This window comes from Spinacia oleracea, chromosome 2 (assembly GCF_020520425.1).
Source record: "Spinacia oleracea cultivar Varoflay chromosome 2, BTI_SOV_V1, whole genome shotgun sequence".
NCBI lineage: Eukaryota > Viridiplantae > Streptophyta > Magnoliopsida > Caryophyllales > Amaranthaceae > Spinacia > Spinacia oleracea.
Genome location: NC_079488.1, coordinates 56,471,358 through 56,492,230, shown reverse-complemented (window position 1 = coordinate 56,492,230; position 20,873 = coordinate 56,471,358). Strand labels below are relative to the sequence as shown.

The following is a 20,873-nucleotide window of genomic DNA, read 5'->3' as shown; positions in this document are numbered from 1 at the left end:
TCTTTCCAAAATGATCATCTTATTTCTGATCTATCATGACCCAAAAATACATTATTTAGCCGACGACGCTAATGGTCTTTATTTTTCTCTAAGACGCGTACCTTGTTCAGCCCGTTTGAGCTCAAGGACAATATAACTTATCAGTTTGGCAAATAAAACAAAAGCAGTTATGGGTCAATCAAGTCATGATTACTCAAATTTGCTTATTTATTCACAAAATCCTCCTACTTATCTATTTTTATTTCGTATAACCTTCAACTATTGTTTATTTGCAACTTAGTCCCTTCCACCCCTATAAATACCATCATCTTTTCTCACTTAGGAGGCCCAACCCCCATCATTCTACTCTCTCTCTAAAAAAAAAAAAAAAGCTCTCATTCACTCACTTTCTCTAAAAAATCAGTAAAAAAGGAAAAAATATAGTTCATTCAAGTCAAAAAATAGTTTTAGTTAAAGTGAAATCAGAAAAATAAATAAAAAAAATAAGCTTTTAGTTTAATTAATATCAATATTCAGAAAATCAAAAAAAGAAGTTATTTAATTTTCTTGGACAATTCACTTTGCAGTCACTTTTTTTAATTTCAATTGATCATTTGGATTAATCTCTCAAACATTGCTAGTCAGAGCCAAAGGTAATATTATTGTTCCTTTTATTTTTGTGAATTCCAATTATTTTTTCATACATTACTAACTCTTTTCTTATGTGTGCTCTATAACCTGTTAGGGCACTATACGTGCCGGTTACCTAATTTGGAAACCAACTAGAATTTGACCGACCACGGGCGAGATTCGAGAGTGAGTGTACGTGAAGTGTGTTTTTATTTGTGTATGTTGATCACCAAAAAAAAAAATATTTTTCTCAAAATGAAGTTAAAGTGAGAAGGTGCATAAGAAAATTCAAGAGAAAGATGGTGGAACTATAGTACTAGCCAATTTCTTCATTTTCCATTTTTTTGTCAATTTGGTTGATAATTATATAAAATATCGTCACTTTTCAAAATTCACAAAATAATTTTTTTTTACAGAAACTTGAAGTATTTATAAGACCACGACATTTGGAATTTTTCAAAAATAAGTTTTAGAAAAATCACAATAAATCCTAAACTTCAGACTAGAAAAACTGTCTTTTTCAGGTTCCGATTTCTTATTTGGTGAAATTCGACCAGGTTAAATTATTATTTTTGAAAATCTCAAAGAATATCATAGAAAGACAAAATACTAAGCTTTCTAAATTAACCTCTCTCACCTCCACACGATTTTTATTCAATTTTATAGAATATTTTCAAAAACAGAAATCTAGGAAGACAGTTTCTTGAAAATGACAGTTTCAAACGAATAAGTTTTATTTTATTAAAAATATTAAATAAACTTTAAAATCTGAGATTTTTATACACATGACTCCAAAATGTTTTAAAGTCTATTTTAAAAATAAAAACGTGATTTTGTTTTCAAATAATTAATTTATAATTTAATTTCACTTCAAGGTCTAAAAAAGGAGCAGCTTTAATGAAAAATTATTTATAAATTATTTACTTCTGAGTTGGAAACCATTTTTTAACACGTTAAAGAAAACACTTAGATCTTTCCAAGAAGGTATCAAACGCTCAAATCCGAGTTCGGGAGGTCTTGGTATTAAATTTAAAGTTCAACGAGATGTAATTTTCTCAACATTTTTTTTAAAAAAGAAAATTAGTTTTCTCTTATAAAATCCGATTTACCCAAAATAAATTTCTATTTTTCTTAAATAACAGATTATGTATTTTTAAATACTCCAAACCCTTTACTACTTCGTTATACTTACCTAAAATCAATTTAGGTTGAGTTAAGTAAAGTGGAAAATTCTAAATAAATCAAAATATAGGTTTTGTTTACTTAGGTCCCTACGTTCCAAACATCCAAAGCGAAGAAATATGAAGACTAATCAAGGCAACATGGTTCAAGGCGAAGGGATCAAGACTTGAAGCTGCTCATTAGATAGGAATTATGATTATTGTAACATTTATTGTACTTATGGCAATTGTAAACTAAAGTTCCACCATCAAATTAATAAAACAATAAAGGAATTATCTTATGCACACTTCTTAATAATAAATTATTCGAGTGTTTTTTTTAAATTGGTTAAATCACTTTGCATGCTTGATCCATATATCATTTCGCATTTGCATGAGATAAACCTAGTGACTTATGGTTTATGACCTTGAATTGAATAAACGGGTCAAATTGGAAATTTAGTCATATAGGATTGTGAAGTGATTCACCAACCTATAAAACCTATCATCATCAAGTCTTGTTACCTATAATGAATCACTCTCAATCTAGTATGACATGATTTCTATTATGAAACTATTATTCAATTTTAGGCCATATCAAGTGTCCCAACTTATCTGGTCAATTTTATAAACCTAAACACATTACCTCAAAACCCATTCAAATAGTACACATTACTATCCATCCTCAATAGAGTGAAGTTCAACCCAAAATGAGCAACTCACCAAGTCTAAAACAACTTTCTTTTCAGAAACAAGTCAATCCAAAAGTCGTCAATCGGGACGCATTTTATTGTTAAATTGTCTTTCACAAAAGACTTTATGGTGTCACTAATCGGGGTGATTTCCACAACCTTGATGGAGCGATCTGATTCACAAAAGAAAGTCAGTTAAAGACCTATTACCAACCTTGTCTTGAGTTATTCAACACTCTTTTTCCCTTCACCTATTGGAATTGACCACATAGGAAGGGACACTTGTCAGAACTACGTAGGGTTTTGATCCGGGAGTGGATTCAAATCCCACAATGAACGGTACGTAGGGCAACTTTAATGCTCAAACCCACCATACATCACCAAATTTATCTCATCATATATTATATCATATTGCATCCGAGTGTGTTTGACTACTTGCAAATTATGTGACATTATGCATTAAATCAATAACATTGTGAATGATCATAACCAATTATTGTAGAAAAATAGGGACAACATATTAGTAGGAGCCTGTTTTAGAACAGAGGGAGAGACGAGTTCCAGACGTTCGATCTTCCCAACTTATACCCCGGACCTTAATCTTTGATTTCAAAAGACCAGATTCCATAAGAAAAAAGCCTTTTATTTTATGGAGCCATCATTGTTTTTCGGAAATTTATTTTTTATTAAATAATTATTTTCCCTTGAAAATGATGATTTCAAAAATCCGGTCTCTATCGGATAAAATAGGGTGGCGACTCCGAATTTTTAAACATTACAGGCCTAACCGTAGGCTTATGTGGGATTCTGACCGTAATCTAGGACAGTCGAGAATCGGGTCCCACACATATAAAGACATAACTACTGAAATATAAACTTACCATTCTCACATTTTTCAGATCGAATCTGTGGTCATTGATTTGCACCCACAATTTCCAACTACTGATAAGTTCATCAGTAATTTGATTTAGAGCTTGAGCTGACTTCGTCTTAAGAACATCTTCAGGCTTCCTTTGGCATAAGGAAAAAACAAATTTGATTAAAAAACAGTATAACAAACTAACTGAACTGAATACAAAACTAGTTACTTTAATAGTGTAACTAATTGATGGAAAAGGTTAACTAATTGATGGAAAAAGTTAACTAATTGATGCAAAAGTTAACTAATTGATGGAAAAAGTTAACTAATTTATTTAAAAAGTTAACTAATTGTATAACAAACTAACTGAACTGAATACAAAACTAGTTACTTTAATAGTATAACTAATTGATGGAAAAAGTTAACTAATTGATGGAAAAAGTTAACTAATTGATGGAAAAACTTAACTAATTGATGAAAAAGTTAACTAATTGATTTAAAAAGTTAGCTAATTGTTGTAAAAAGTTAACTAATTGATGTAAAAGGATAACTAATTAAATAAAAGGTAACTAACTGATTTATCTAATAGATAAATATATACTAAATTCACAATAAAACCAAGTTCTTTAAACTCTTAACTAATTCAAAAATAGAAAAAAGTTAAGGACATTAATAAAAAAAAGTACTTAAAATAGAAACAAACCGTGTACGCAAGACCAAAATAGAAACTGCTTCCTTCACGATTCAACTTAAACTCATTTTTGTTTAAGAGAATGACCCAAATCTCAATAATGTTTGATAAGATATATTGCTCAGGAACCAAACATTGCATTTCCTCCCTTGTTATTTTGTGAAGCATCCCAAAAACAAAAACTTCAGCCCTGTTACACAAACATTAAAACAAATAAATAAGTAAAAATTGAATTATGTAAAATATTTCATGAAAAATGTTAACTAAATGACATATATAGTTAACTAATTTATGTCAAAACATAACTAATTGTTAAAAAAAACATAATGATTGTAAAATTATAACTATTTAATTTCAGTTCTTAACTAAATCATTATAAACAAAAATAAAATATTAAAAAAATATAAAATTCAACTTACTTTTGATCAACTTCCTCATCATCCAAGAAACAAAAATCAATAACTTCTTTTTCTAGTCTCCTCAGACGACTGAGGGTCTTTGGATATCTCATCATTAAATCAAATATGTAGCACACTTCTTCTGTAGCAGAACTAATGGGAACACTGCTAAAAAAACTCCTAGCTTCTTAGCTTGTACAGGATATGCAGCCTTGGGAGCAGCATTTTCAGAACCTTCAACATTTTCTGAATTGGACCCTTATCACCAGTACCAACACGAGAAGGAGACTTCTCAACAAAACCACTACCAGCCTTATCACAACGAGCATCATCAACAGTATTAAAAGAATTGTTATCTTTTTTCAAATCTTCAGCATATGCAACAATTGAGTCAATAATCTCAAAAAACACAGGAGCACTGTATCCTGGACTGTCAAACAATTGTTGTCTTCTACTCTTTAACTGATTTATACGGTCTTTATGAAAAGTAGACACAACATATAAATCACGGCAATGTATTTTCATTGCTGATTGCAACTCCTTCACACAAAAAAACAAGAAAAATATTTAGGAAACAAAACAACAACTAAAATAGCACATATAATGATTTAAATAGTTAACTAATTGAATTATCTAAATAGTTAACTAATTGATGGAAAAAGTTAACCTATTGATGAAATAGGTTAACTAATTGATGAAAAAGGAAAACTAATTAATGTAAAAAGTTAACTAATTGCTGTAAAAAGTTAACTAATTGAAGAAAAATGTTAACTATTGGATGAAATAAGTTAACTAATTGATGAAATGCTGAATATGAAACTATTGGAAAGATTCATTAAAAAATAAGTTAACTTATAAATAAAAAAATAGTTAACTAATTGCTGTAAAAAGTTAACTAATTTATGAAATAGGTTAATTGGTGAAATAGGTTAACTAATGGATGAAAAAGGTAAACTAATTGTTGTAAAAAGTTAACTAATTAATGAATAAGGAAAACTAATTGTTGAAAAAGGTAAACTAGTTAAAGTAAATAGTTAACTACCTACATGCTGTAAAAAGTTAACTAATTGAAGAAAAAGGTTTAGTAATTGATAAAAAAAGGTTAACTAATTGATGAAATAGGTGAACTATTGGAAAGATTCATTAAAAAGACAATACAACAGAAATAAAAATGAACATAATCATGACTTACATCATCGCAAGTATCTCGAATTTCAGCATCAGTTTGAACACCTTCCGGAATAGGGAACTCAATAATCCTGCTTCGGTCAGCTTTGGAATTATCCGGTGCAGATTGCGAAGGTTTAGCAGGAGCAGCAAGAGCTTCAGGAACCTCGAGTTTGATAGGGTTAAGACCCCCTAACAAATCAGCAAAAGTCTTAGACACGGGATAGCTGGTTATATCAACCAAAGTTACCCCAAAACCCATCTTGTCCTCGGAGACCAGACGTTCAGTCACTTGTTCATCATTATTCCAATGTTGAACAAGTGGGATTTCCTTGGGAGGAACTACACCCTGGAATAACGACCTTTGCAGATAAACTATCTCCAAAAATAGAAGACAGCCACCAACCTTGTCATTTTTGACACTCTCTCTCCACCTCTCCACAGCAAACCCAAGGTGGTTTAACACATATTTACACCAATTTTGTTTCACAATCTGTGAAACATCCTCAACGACCTTGAGAACCTTGACGTCTAACAATCGGTTAGACGTAGGAGCCAAAAAGACATCTGTAAAAACAATTGCATAATTACATAAACCAATTAGTGAAGCAGTTACATCAATTATTTAACCATTGATTTCAATCAGTTACACTAAGAAGACATTAGTTAAGCAAGCAAAGGAATTAGTTAACAATACTGATTGCTGAAAAAGGTAAACTATTTTATGAAATAACTAATTGATGAAAAATGTTAACTATTTGATGAAATAGGTTAACTAATTTATGAAATAGGTTAACTAATTGATGAAATGCTGAATATGAAACTATTGGAAAGATTCATTAAAAAAATAGGTTAACTAATTGATAAAAATAGTTAACTAATTGATGTAAAAAGTTAACTAAATGATGAACAAAGTTAACTAATTGTAAAATAGGTTAACTAATTGATGAAAAAAGTAACTAATGGATGAAAAAGGTAAACTAATTGTTGTAAAAAGTTAACTAATTAATGAAAAAGGAAAACTAATTGATGAAAAAGGTAAACTAATTAATGTAAATAGTTAACTAGCTACTTGCTGTTAAAAGAAAATAAGTTAAGCAGGAAAAAATTTAGAATTTTTTTACCTAAAACATATACCACAAAGGCTCGTTTAAATTCGTCTCCAGACTCGTCTGTTTTGGTCAAATAAGACTCCAACTCCGTCAAGGTTGGAGCTTGCACAATTGGTTTCTTGTGATACTTCTCATTCCATCTCTGAATCATTGTATGGTTGGCATCTCCTTCAACCCGCTTTCTTGGTGTCTCCTGAACATCGACATCCTTGTTCCATGGCAGGCCAAAGACATCATAGACATAATAGTCATATAACTGAACATTATGACCTTCTCCAAACTGAAGCATATGACCAACACAATTAAAATTCTGAAGTAGCCATGGAACAAGGCGTGTGTTGATGTCATGAAGTCGAACACTCAGCAAACCACCAAAACCAATTTCTCTTATAGCTTTCAGTTTGTCATCTTTCTTCTTTATAGCATCTAGAAGATTAATCAAAGCCTCCGGTCTACAACTAAGTTTGTAATCCCTACACAAAACAAAAGAATTTAAAACAAAGAATATGTTAAAGAATCAAATGCTTGACATTCATAACTAATTATTTTTACAGATTAAATTCTTACTTTGAAAAGATAATTACAAAATCAATTTTGAACTGATTATGTTTTAAGCTTAACTAATTATTTTAATTGCTTAACTAATTGATATAGGCAAAATACTAATTGCTGAAAAAAGTAAACTAATTAATGTAAATATTTAACTAATTGTTGTAAAAAGTTAACTAATTGAAGAAAAAGGTTAACTATTTGATGAAATATGTTAACTAATTATTGAAAAAACTTAACTATTTCATGCAATAGGTTAACTATTTGATGAAATAGGTTAACTAATTGATGAAAAAGGATAACTATTTGATGGTTAACTAAAAGATGAAAAGCTGAATATGAAACTATTGGAAAGATTATTTAAAAAATAGGTTAAGTAATTGATGAAAAATAGTTAACTAATTGCGGTCAAAAGTTAACTAAATGATAAAAAAAGTTAAATAATTGTAAAATAGGTTAACTAATTGATAATTGCAGAATCAATTTTTAACTAATTTTGTTTCAAGGTTAACTAATTATTTTAATTCCATAACTAATTGATATAGGTAAAATAATTGGTTTCACAGCAAAAGCAATTAGTTTAAAAATAAATAAAAATAGTTAAACATTGATAAATATTAGTTACATAGAATAGGAGTTATACCTATCTAACTCTACGACTTCCCCACCATCTTCCGTACATTCTAATTTTACTTTGGACTTCTTTGGCCCTCTTCCTATTTTCCTCTCATCATTATGTTTACCAGCTGCAGCATCTACACTCGGCTTCGCACTAGCTGGAACATCTTCACTCGGCTTCGCACTAGCTGGAACATCTTCACTCGGCTTCCCAGATGTGTTTTGGAAATTAGCATCATGATAATGAGATGGTTTATTAGCATTTTTCGACCTCATTTTGTGAACTGAAATAATAAATTAATGTAGTTAAAACAATTGCAATACGCAAATACAAAGAATGAAAGATGTGTAATGAACATAATCAGTATACATAACAATAAAAACACTAAAACAAATAAAAACAAAACAATTGTGTAACTAATGGCTTTGAATGTTTCACTAACTGGTTAAAAGAGTTAACTAATTGGCTTGTGCAATTAACTAATTGGTTAAAAAACTAAACTAATTGGTCAAGAAACTTTGAAGTTAAATAAATAACTAATTTGTTTAAAACTTAACTAATGAATGTCAGAGTATAACTAATTGCTTTGAAAGAATCACTAACTGGTAAAAATAGTTAACTAATTGGATAAAAAACTAACTAATTTATCAGGGAACTTTTAATTTAAATAAATCACTAATTTGTTTAAAAACTTAACTAATGAATGTCAATACTAAACTAATAACAACAAATACGAAACTAATACATGTGTACTGTTGAACAAGAATAAATTGGGAAATATGAAAAAGATCAAAACTAAAAATACTGGTATCTTAACTAAATACACAAAATTCTAAACTAATACATCTACAAGTAGATAAAACCATACGAAAAAATAAAAACAAATACAAGTTTGAGCAAATGAAAACACTAAATCAACAGAAAAAGACCTTAAAAACCTAAATCACAAATAGCAGTTACAAAACCCTAAAAAAAGACCAAAAACAGTAAGAAAAACAAAATGAACTTTAAATTATGAACAAATTGACAAAAAGAAAGAGAAATGACAAGAAACTTACAAAGTGTTGTCGAAAATGAAGAACAACCGAGATAATCACAAATCGCAGTTACAAAAACCTAAAAAAAGACCAAAACTAGTAAGAAAAACAAAACGAACTTCAAATTATGAACAAATTGAACAAAAAGAAGGAGAAATGGCAAGAAACTTACAAAATATTGTCGAAAACGAAGAACAACCGAAATTATCACAAATCGCAGTTACGAAACCCTAAATCAAAACCAAAAACAGTAAGAAAACAAAAACGAACATGAAATGATGACAAAATTGAACAAAAAGTAGATGAAAATAGAAAGAACTTACCGAATGTTGAAGTAAAACAGAAAATATCACAATCACACTTTCGAAACCCTAAATCGAACGAAAAAAAGAGAGGAGAAATTAGTAAGAACAAGAGACGAACAAAGAAATACAAGTGAAAATGCAAAAAACTTACAGAAATTGAAGCAATCAAAGAGAAGATCAAAGAGAAGAAGCTTTCTCTCTCCTAAAATGGAAGAACTCGACGGTTTTCTCTCTCTAAATGATGAACAGTGATTTGAAAATAGGGAAAAAAGAGTGGGAAACAAAGACTTTTATACTAAATCCGGACAAAAAACCGTTTTGAACCCGAATAACGACTTGACCCGCGCCTTGACCCGCGCCCTGACACGTGGGCAGGTCTTGAAGGAAATAATTCCCTTGGTCCAAGTATGCATTCAATGTTAAGTCTAATAAATGCGGTTCAGTATTAATTAACAAGTTAATAATTCAGTGAGATCAAGTGAGCTGAATGCCTAGCTAGAGGCCGCTTCAGTTCAAGTGGAATTAATGATATTAATCCACAACTTACTCTTGACTGAACCCGTAGGGTCACACAAATAGTACGTAAACGGATCAAGTATTTAATGACATTAAATACTCTATCTATGGATATTCGGAATCGACGGATCTTGGTTTCAGTGGGAGCTGAGATCGTCACAAGCAAGAAATGAATACTCCGGAAACGATGATATTGCTGGAAACCGAAATATGGATCGTATCGGAAATATAAATATTATCCAAGTCGTAGATGTTGCCGGGAACGGAAACATGGTACGTATCAGAAAATATTATCGGAAATGGAAATATTGTCGGAATCGGAAATATTGCCGGAAACGGAAATATTGTCAGAATCCGAAATATTATCGGAATCGGAAAATAATTCCGGAAACGGAAATATTAAATATTTGTTCGAAACGGAAATTAATTCCGGAATCAGGAAATATTAAATATTGTTATCGGAAATGAATTCCGAAATCGGGAATTTAATCGGAAGCGTATCGTACGAATTAGCGTCGGACGAGGCTCGCTAGACGAAGGCCCAGCACGAAGCCAGGCCATCGCCCAGCAAGCCACACGCATCACTAACACACGCCAAGCCTCGACCAGGCCCAGCGCAAGCCAGGCCCAGCCGAAGCCATGGGCGCGCGCGGACAGCAGCATGGGCCGAAGGCTGTGCGCTCAGCGTGGGCCGCAAGGCCTGCGCGGGTGTATGGTGCTCGTGCGATGCTCGTGTACGAATCCTAAAGCTATCGGGATTCGATAAAAGATTAAATCCTAAACCTATTAGATAAAGTTTATTTAATAGAGTCCTAGCAGGATTCTAATTAAATTAATTAGTATCCTAATAGGATTCCAGTTCCTTTTCCATACCTCTATAAATAAGTGCCTAGGGTCATTATTTACAGAGACGATTGAAGTATTCTAAAGGGTAAGTTTTGAAAGAAAAATTCAGCCATACACTTGCACTAACCTAGCCGAAAATCTATAGCACCTTAAGGGCGATTCTAGTTGGTTAATCTTGAGGCGGATCCGGACGTACTGTGGACTATCTACGGAGGGACGACATTTGGAGTCCTAAAGACTTGTTCTTGTTCGGTTCGGGCGCAGCTAGGCAGGGCACGCTACAAAGTGTATGCTCCTAAATTATGCTAAATGATTATGTGTAAATAATATGATTTCCTGGCTTTATGGTTTTTCCGCATGATTTATGTATTGTCATATGTATCATAACCTAACAGTGGTATCACGAGCCTCTTATTATTTTCATAATCTAATTTGCATAAACATGGTTAAATATTACAAATTTGCAAGAATTAAAAGGGGTGATTAATTTCCGTAATTGTTAATTAATTGCAAATTGTGTTTATTTAATTATATGTACGCAGTTTTTCGGCAGTTTCTTCGTTACTCATCCAAATCGAGTGATTTTTGTGTCAATTCCGCATGTAAAGGGCATTCTAAAATTTTGACAAAAAACATATTTTTCGGCGAACCCAGAATTCTCAAATTCGAAGCCTAACTATGACTATTCGGAGGTTTTAGTTTTTTGAACGCAAAATTTTGTAAATGTAAGATGTTAAATTAAATATTTGCGATTCTTGTTGATAAATCTTGAATTTTTGATTGACCTACTGTATATGTTTAACAAGTTTGAATGCCTAGCCTTGTTAATTATGCAATCTAATTTGTAATTATGATTAATTTGTTGAAAATTGGAATAATTTAGAATTAATTTGATTTTCATAATTAGTTAATAATTTAATTAGATACCTATGATTAAAAACCACCATAAAAAATTATAAATTTGTGTTAAATTTTAAAATTTTATGACCTAGACTTGAATCCATGTTAATTGGAAATCAATTAATTAATAAATTTTCGATTTTTCGCCCTAAAATTATGAAATTAATATGATTTATTAATTTGTCATTAATTTTGAAAATAAAATTTTTAATTTTTATGCGATTCGCTCATATAACTTGCACGCACAAAGCAATGGACGCTACGTGTTACCCTTAAGGGGTGTTGTATAGTGCGGGCATGCGACGACGAGCAAGGGAGCTCGTCGCCCATGCGGTACGAATGCAATGAGCAAGGCTATGGTGCACGAGCACAAGGCAGCAGCCCTGCCTTGTGTCGTGTGCTGTGAGCGATGGGCGAGTGGGCAAGGGCGAGAGCAAGGCAACGAGCAGTCGCGTGCAACGCGCATTGCCTCACGCGCAGCGAGCGCTGGCTCGCGTGCGACGAGCGCTACGCCCAGCATCGAACGACAGCGCGCAGCGAGCGATGGCTCGCGTGCATCGAGCGCTGGCGCGCGCAGCGAGCAGTTGCCTCGTGTGCTTCGATGGTACCTTGCGATGGTGTGCAGCGACGAATGCGACGCAGCACATAGGCTGCACGCACATGGCCAGCGATGGCTGCGTGCGTGTGGCCTATGGCTGTGCGTTGCGTGATGATGTTGTGCACCTTATGTTACGATTAGATCGTTTTAAAATTTTAATTTGAAATTTTCAGTTTACGTAATTTTATTTAATTTTAAAATTAATAATTTAAATTGTTTTCTTGGATTTTAATTTTGAATATTGTAATTATAGTAAATTTTATTTATTCTAATTATTTTACTAAAATTAAAATCATGAATTAATTTAAATACGACTGAAAAATAAATTAAATAAGCGGATTAAATTATAAATTTATATGAGCTTTAAATTTTAATTAAATTTGTATGTTCCCGGTTAGAATAGAAATACATTTTTATGTTTAAAATTAGTAAAGCATATGAATTTATTGGTTTAAGTGGGAGTCCTTTTAGTCATAAACTCTTGATTAGGTCTACAAATCCTTAAGGTTAAAACAACTTGATTAGAATTAATAAGGACTGAATAATTTGTAGATTATTGGTGCCCTTGATTAATTGCAGCAAATGTTTATGTGATGCATAATGTGTTCTACTAACCAGCTATGTGGGCCATTCATGATAATGAATGGGTGAATGGTATATATTGTATATGTACTGTTTTGCAGGTTATGAAGTGACTAGTATGGCCCAAATAGGATAGAAAATATGGTCTGCGTACCATTAATTTGAATGTAATTGGTCTAAAGTACCAAAATTGTTTTTCAATTCAAATATGGTCTGCGTACCATCAAATAGTTGTAATTAGTTTAATTATAGCCTATCCTATTTGAAGAAAATGGTGCCTCCCACGGAGATTTTCGAGACGGACTTTGAAGTTGAAGCTTCAAGATGAAGTCGGGCCATACTAGATCACATTTATCTTATGCATGCTTTAAGTTATTTATTGCTTTAAATGTCTTAATTATGCATGAGATTGTGGCTTGATTATGTTGCATGATTAAGGATTTTAGTTCACTTAAAATCTAACCAACATAGTAAGAGCCTTAAGTTCCAAACTTAAAAATTGAGTTAAAAGGTGCCATGCCAAAATATACACTTGCTTGGATATCCTTTACATCAATCTAGTAATAGTTTTCGCTCAGCGAGGTGTTACTTATTGGTCCTAAAGGGGCAAGGTACACAAATAATTGTGAGTACATGTTAGTTTTGGTGAAACTCAACGATATAAGTAAGGAGTCCTTTTATGTCGTGGCAAAATCGATAGGTTTACCTAATAAGTTCTTAGACGTGCCTATCAACCAAGAATAGTTTCTAGACTATTAGCAAAAGGTTTTTGCTTACCTAAGATGTTTTAGGATTGAGTCGACAAACTGTGCCTAATTCTTCAATGATTTTAGGGTCTTGGAATCATTTTATTCACACCTGCCGGAACACATAACTCGAATAAAATGCTAATGACTTGTTTAAAATGCATGATTGCTTTAATTTTCAAGTTATTACTCATGATAAATGTTTAGACTTTGCATGCTTCAATGTATGTTTTAATTATTGTTTATAATTAAATATCTTGCACTGCAGTAAATCCTTTTAGAAAGGTAACATTAAATTTCCTCGATTGGTAGTGAATCCAAGAAAGATTCACGAAAATGAGAGAAAGTGAGCAATTTTAAATGTACGTTTCTTATATCGACTTTTATGGTTGTTTTCGAGTATCAAAGTCGAATGGCAAACCGATTGGTGCTTGTGAATTCAAAATACACTGTAATTTTGAGATCATAAAGCATTGAGTTTAAACGCTCAGCTTTACCAATGGTTAACAACCTAATATCTTTTCCATTTAATTCTCGAATGAGTCTAGACCCTAGACATTCGAATAGATCGATGCTTAGAGAAATTTAGAAGCTTCTAGTAAGATCATCTAGTTGAAACAAAAATATTCAACATAAATGGTAAGAACCTTATTGGAGTGACATTGGACATGTCTAACAAAGTATAAAAGTCAACACTAAAGAATTCAATTCTTAAGACTATAAGGAAGGGTACAAGAAATAGGAAAACAAGGAACAAATGAAAGGAATTTACGATTCCGTTTCTACCTATAAGTTTATGTTTAAAGAGAAGTGACCTAGCAATCAAACTTCCTTGGTATCATATACCGCTTGAGGTTCTTACTTCGGTAATAACTCAAACAATGGAAGCTAGGCTACACTAATGGCCTACAAGTGGGAAATGAAGCATGGAAATGCTACATTAGTTGTAGGGTCATCTAGTTTGTTTTAAGTCCTTTCAAAGGCTGGAACTTAATGGCTATTTTGTTCCATAATCAGCATACCTAAATTTTTGTTTTCAAACACAGAAAGACTCACATTCAAGAAAAACAAAAACAATGTTTGTTTGTTTATTTGAATGAAATGGTCAATTACGGGTTGAGTCAATATGCTTGATTAAAACAAACAACTCTTTAACAATAAGAACTTTACTAGGTTCAAATCAACCCCTTGATTTGAGTTCCACTGATCTTTGGCATTGTTGCTTAGACCATATCAACAAGTTAACATTCATAAGCTCTATTTTAATGGACTTTTGAAAGTTAATTGATTTCTAGATCAATTCAAGACAAGCTAGTCTTACTTGTTGAAAGTAACAAAAGATATGAACTATTGTTAGAACGCCTAGACAATAGAATTCAAAGCTAAAGAAAGAGATTTTATGACTTTATTATTTCACCTAGATCTGAGTGAATGTTGGTTCATTTACTCGAAGTGATATAAGTTTGAATCTGTTTAGTTCAAAGATTCAGAAGTATAAAATCCACTTGGCAAGAAATCATAAAGATCTAGGATAGATCATGTTTATGATTACTTGAGACCAAAATGATCATCAATGATTGTGTGTAGTAAAATTCACAATCTAGCTCCATAAGATATGGCATATCTAAATTGGAATGATCGAAGTCGATTGGTACTTGATTCGATCAATGATGGATCATAAAGGCTTTTCCTATAATTTCTAAAACAAAATGCTCAACTACCACCAAACTAAACCAAAATTCGTCAAAGCTATTGAAAAGTAATTTCAGAATATCTTTTCATCATATATCTAGAGAGTTCCTAAACTTAGTGGGAGCTTAGTGTTTGTTATTCAACAAACTAAGGCCCAAGTATAGATATATGTTTCATTGTGATTTATTCAAATGAGACACAAGGGTATTGTTTCTACCACGAATTTTGAGAACATAATGTTTGTTTGCTCGAAATAATGTCCTTTTGGAGATTCATTTCCAAAATGACAAGTGGGAGAAAATAGACCTCGAAAGTCTTCGAGGCGAACAACAAACATAAAACAGACATTCTGGAGGCTTTTCGAAGTTCTTTAGAAAATCCGAACACGCATTCTTTAAGGACTTTAGAAGTGGCTTTAAAGAATAGACATCTCTAGAAGACTTTACAAGTGCTTCAAGGAGAACAGAATATTCAAAGGACTTTTAAGTGGCTATTGATATTCTATTGTTTGATGTTCTATACCCTAGTAGGCATAGAGTTCAAGTCACTGAAACTATGAGATTCTTCTATTAGATAGTGAAGAAAGATGGAGTTCAGGTCACTATGCAATTCTTCTATTAGATAGTGAAGAAACCTACAACTTACAGTCAAACTATTAGATTAATGAGTTTGTGACTTGTAAGAAAGCTATGACGAAATATGGATTCCCTAAAATGGTTAGAGGCCATATATAGACTCAATGTTTTAGACTGTTAAAGGCCATAAAACATACTTAATGTTTTGATGACAAAATTGAAATTTTGTTGATTTACAAGAATAGATTAAACACCTATTGGTTGCAAATTTGTTTTAAGTATAAAAACCATCAAACATGGAATTGTGTTCACACACAAAGCTAGATTAGTTGCTAAAGGTTACAAGCAAATTCACGGTGTGGATTGTGTTGAAACCTCATGCATAATCGTAATTCTCAAGTCTATAATTCAAGCAATGATTGCGTATTGGTACATATGGCAATTGGATGACAAAACATATTCCTCAATCAAATGTTGGAATAGACTATGTACATGGTATGTCATAGGATTTGTGGATCCAAATAATGCTTGAAAAGGAAAGCTAGCTTATGAAATCTAAGTACATATTTTAAGCAAGCAATTGGGAATTGGAATTGTATTTTAGTGAAGCTAATAAGTATTTTAGTTTCATAAAATGTACACGATTCTTATAGATATATAAGAAGTTTAGTGGGAGTACATAAAAACTTAATTGGTCCTATGTGTATCCCACACATATCTCTCTATGTGTAAATAATGCCCTTGGTCCAAGTATGCATTCAATATTAAGTCTAATAAATGCGGTTCAGTATTAATTAACAAGTTAATAATTCAGTGAGATCAAGTGAGCTGAATGCCTAGCTAGAGGCCGCTTCAGTTCAAGTGGAATTAATGATATTAATCCACAGCTTACTCTTGACTGAACCCGTAGGGTCACACAAATAGTACGTAAACGGATCAAGTATTTAATGGCATTAAATACTCCATCTATGGATATTCGGAATCGACGGATCTTGGTTTCAGTGGGAGCTGAGATCGTCACAGGCAAGAAATGAATACTCCGGAAACGATGATATTGCCGGAAACGGAAATATGGATCGTATCGGAAATATAAATATTATCCAAGTCGTAGATGTTGCCGGAAACGGAAACATGGTACGTATCGGAAAATATTATCGGAAATGGAAATATTGCCGGAATCGGAAATATTGCCGGAAACGGAAATATTGTCAGAAACGGAAATATTATCGGAATCGGAAAATAATTCCGGAAACGGAAATATTAAATATTTGTTCGAAACGGAAATTAATTCCGGAATCGGAAATATTAAATATTGTTCGTATCGGAAATAAATTCCGGAATCGGGAATTTAATCGAAAGCGTATCGTACGAATTAGCATCGGACGAGGCTCGCTAGACGAAGGCCCAGCACGAAGCCAGGCCATCGCCCAGCAAGCCACACGCATCACCAACACACGCCAAAGCCTCGACCAGGCCCAGCGCAAGCCAGGCCCAGCCGAAGCCATGGGCGCGCGCGGACAGAAGCATGGGCCGAGCGCTGTGCGCTCAGCGTGGGCCGCAAGGCCTGCGCGGGTGTACGGTGCTCGTGCGATGCTCGTGTGCGAATCCTAAAGCTATCGGGATTCAATAAAAGATTAAATCCTAAACCTATTAGATAAAGTTTATTTAAATAGAGTCCTAGCAGGATTCTAATTAAATAAATTAGTATCCTAATAGGATTCCAATTCTCTTTCCATACCTCTATAAATAAGGGTCTAGGGTCATTGTTTATACATAAGTTTTCAAGTATTCAAAGCTAGGATTTTTAAGCACAAAATCAGCCATAACTCTTGCCCATTTAGCCGAAAATAAGTAGAACCTTAAGGGCGATTCTAGTTGGTCAATCTTAAGGCGGATCCGGACGTGCTGTGGACTATCTACGGAGGGACGACACTTGGAGTCCTAAAGACTTGTTCTTGTTCGGTTCGGGCGCAGCTAGTGAAGGCACGCAACAAAGAGTATGCATCTTAACTATACTAAATGATTATGTGTAAATAATATGTTTTCCTGGCTTTATGGTTTTTCCACATGACTTATGAATTGTCATATGTATCATAACCTAACAGTGGTATCACGAGCCTCTTATTATTTTCATAATCTAAATTGCATGAACATGGTTAAATATTAAAAATTTGCAAGAATTAAAAGGGGTGATTAATTTTCGTAATTGATTATTTAATTGCAAATTGCGTTTATTTAATTATACTTACGCAGTTTTTCGGCAGTTTCTTCGTTACTCATCAAAATTGAGTGATTTTTGTGTCAATTCCGCATGTTAAAGGCATTCTAAAATTTTGACAAAATTAGTATTTTTCGGCCGAACCCAGAATTGTCAAATTCGAAGCCTAACTATGACTTTTCGGAGGTTTTAGTTTTTCGAATGCAAAATTTCGTAAATTTAAGATGTTAAATTAAATATTTGCGATTCTTGTTGATAAATCTTGAATTTTTGATTGACCTACTGTATATGTTTAACAAGTTTGAATGCCTAGCCTTGTTAATTATGCAATCTAATTTGTAATTTTGATTAATTTGTTGAAAATTAGAATAATTTAGAATTAATTTGATTTTCATAATTAATTATAATTTAATTAGATACCTATGATTAAAAACCACCATAAAAATTGTAAATTTATGTTAAATTTTAAATTTTTATGACCTAGACTTGAATCCATGTTAATCGGAAATCAATTGAATAATAAATTTTCGATTTTTCGCCCTAAAAATTATGAAATTAATATTATTTATTAATTTGTCATTAATTTTGAATATAAATTTTAAATTTTTATGCGATTCGTTCATATAACTTGCACGCACAACGCAATGGACGCTACGTGTTACCCTTAAGGGGTGTTGTATAGTGCGGGCATGTGACGACGAGCAAGGGAGCTCGTCGCCCATGCGGCACGAAAGCAATGAGCAAGGCCATGGTGCACGAGCACAAGGCAGCAGCCCTGCCTTGTGTCGTGGGCTGTGTGCGATGGGCGAATGGGCGAGGGCGAGGGCAAGGCACGAGCAGTCGCGTGTGGGCAGCAAGCGAGCTGCTCCACAGCGCGCACTGCCTCGCGCACGCGTGCGGAGCCTCGCGCGCAGCGAGCGTAAGCTCGCGTGCCACGAGCGCTGCGCCCAGCTATGGCGTGCGAGCGTTATTGTGCGTGCAACGAGCGCTGCGCCCAGCGATGGCGTGCGGGTGCGTGTTGCGACGTACGACGAGCGCTGCGCCCAGCGATAGGATGCGGTAGCATGCTCGTGCGTCGAGGGCTGTAATCCCCCGTAATTTTATACATTTTATTAATATATTTTAATGTATAGTTAATTATATTTAAATAGAATTTACGAATTTCAGAAATAAATATGTAATTTACGAATATTTATTTTTATACATTTTAAATATTTCAATGATTTATGAAATCAAAAATAATTTTAGAATTGATGTTGAAAGAATTTGAATTACGAAAACACAATTAAATTTAGAAAACAATCATAACCGATTTTGGATTCAAATACTAAATCTAAATCCTAATTCTAGCCCAATTGGGTGAAGCCCAAATAATAAAACCCAAAAAAATAATTACTCCCTTCTCTTTCAATTTCACGTAAAAAGCAAAAACAAGAAATCAAACCCTTCTCTCTCTCTTTCAATATTCACGTGAAAACCACTCTCAAGCCTCCATTGTTGTTCACGGCCGCCGTCACCACTCACCGGCGACCACCCTCACCGCAGCCTTCACGCCGGTAACCTCTCTCTCTCTCTCTCTCTCTCTTGCTTCGTTCTTTCTTTCTTCCCTTTCGTTTCCTTGCTCCCCTCACTCAAAATTCCTGTTTGTGCGAAACACTGCAGTCGCACGCAACCACAACCGACGCCGAGCAGCAGCAGCCGCCGTCGCTGCTCTCCTCCGACGCCCGGCTTCCTCCACCGTCCATCTATTTCGTCGGCGTCGTTCTCTCTCCTCTCTGTTTCGTCACTACTCCACGCTGGCCATCACCACCTTCGGCAACCAGCCCATCCGCAACCACTACGCGCCAGCCGCGTCTCCTGGCTCGCCTGACCACCGCCGCTGCCGCGCCCTGCCGCCCGCCAGCAACTCCTTTCTCCTCTTTTGGTTGTTTCTTGAACCCTAAGCTAAATTATTGTTTTTAATTACGTTTTAATAATTTAATTTATGTTTCTTGAATTAAATTTATGATTTTTATGATTAAGCTATGAATTTTCAGATTATATATTTTGATTAATTAATAATTTAATTTTCAGATTATATAATTGGATTGAAATAAGAATTTTAATTATTAAAGCATGAATTTTAAGTTTTAATAGTTTTAAAATCATAGTAGGATGATTATAAGTTATTAAAGTTATTGTTTTTATGATTTCAAACATGTTAATTATGGTTTGGGGTAGTTTGAAATTAGTTATATTGCTAGAATTTAAAGTATGATGCTTTGAAGAGTTTTCAACGAATTTCAATAATTAATATAATAATTATGATGCTAGGAAATTAAATATTCAAGTTTCGATATTGGGAAACGTTCTAATTATGTTTAAGAAGGGTTTGAAGCTCCCTAATGTTGCTGAAAATTCAATATGAATTGATATGAGTCTATATTGGTTGTTGTTAGGTGGAGAATTCTCTTTAGGCAACTTTTGAAAGTGTTAAAGTGTTAAAGTGTTAAAGTGTACGTACATACCTGTGTGCTTGGAATGTGTGCTAATTGTTGAAACCATGTTGAATCTTGTTGTTAAACTTGGTTATGTTGATATTATTGTTGAACTTGGTGATGTTGATATTATTGTTGAACTTGGTGATGTTGATATTATGGACGAACTGGGTTATATTGAATGTGCATGTTTAATACTGTTGGGCAAACCTATTGAACGTATTTTGCACTATAAGAACTGTAACATGTTAGTATGGATGTTTGATACAAACATGTTGGTTGGGAACACTAGATTATTCTATATGATTGGGTTGGATCGATTGGTTGTTGTTCCCTTTCTATCTTTTCACTACTTTATAAGGGCGGAGGACCTTGTTTAGTAAGTTGAAACTTTATGCCCATATACAGGGTTGCTCATGGTTAAAGGAAAGGTTGGTTAAGTTGGAATGAGTCTTGATTGATGCTTTTATGATCACTTACTTAATTCCAAGATAAAAACAGTTGTGAACAAATGTGAATTGTCTG

At 33.3% G+C, this 20,873-nt stretch overlaps 1 long non-coding RNA gene across 1 annotated transcript; it reads left to right on the top strand.

Moving 5' to 3' along the window:
• LOC130466945 (uncharacterized) lies at positions 1 to 2,075 on the top strand. Its single transcript, XR_008927106.1, has 2 exons — positions 1 to 632; positions 725 to 2,075. It is a non-coding gene; the product is annotated as an uncharacterized lncRNA (long non-coding RNA).
• Positions 2,076 to 20,873: the final 18,798 nt, after the last annotated feature.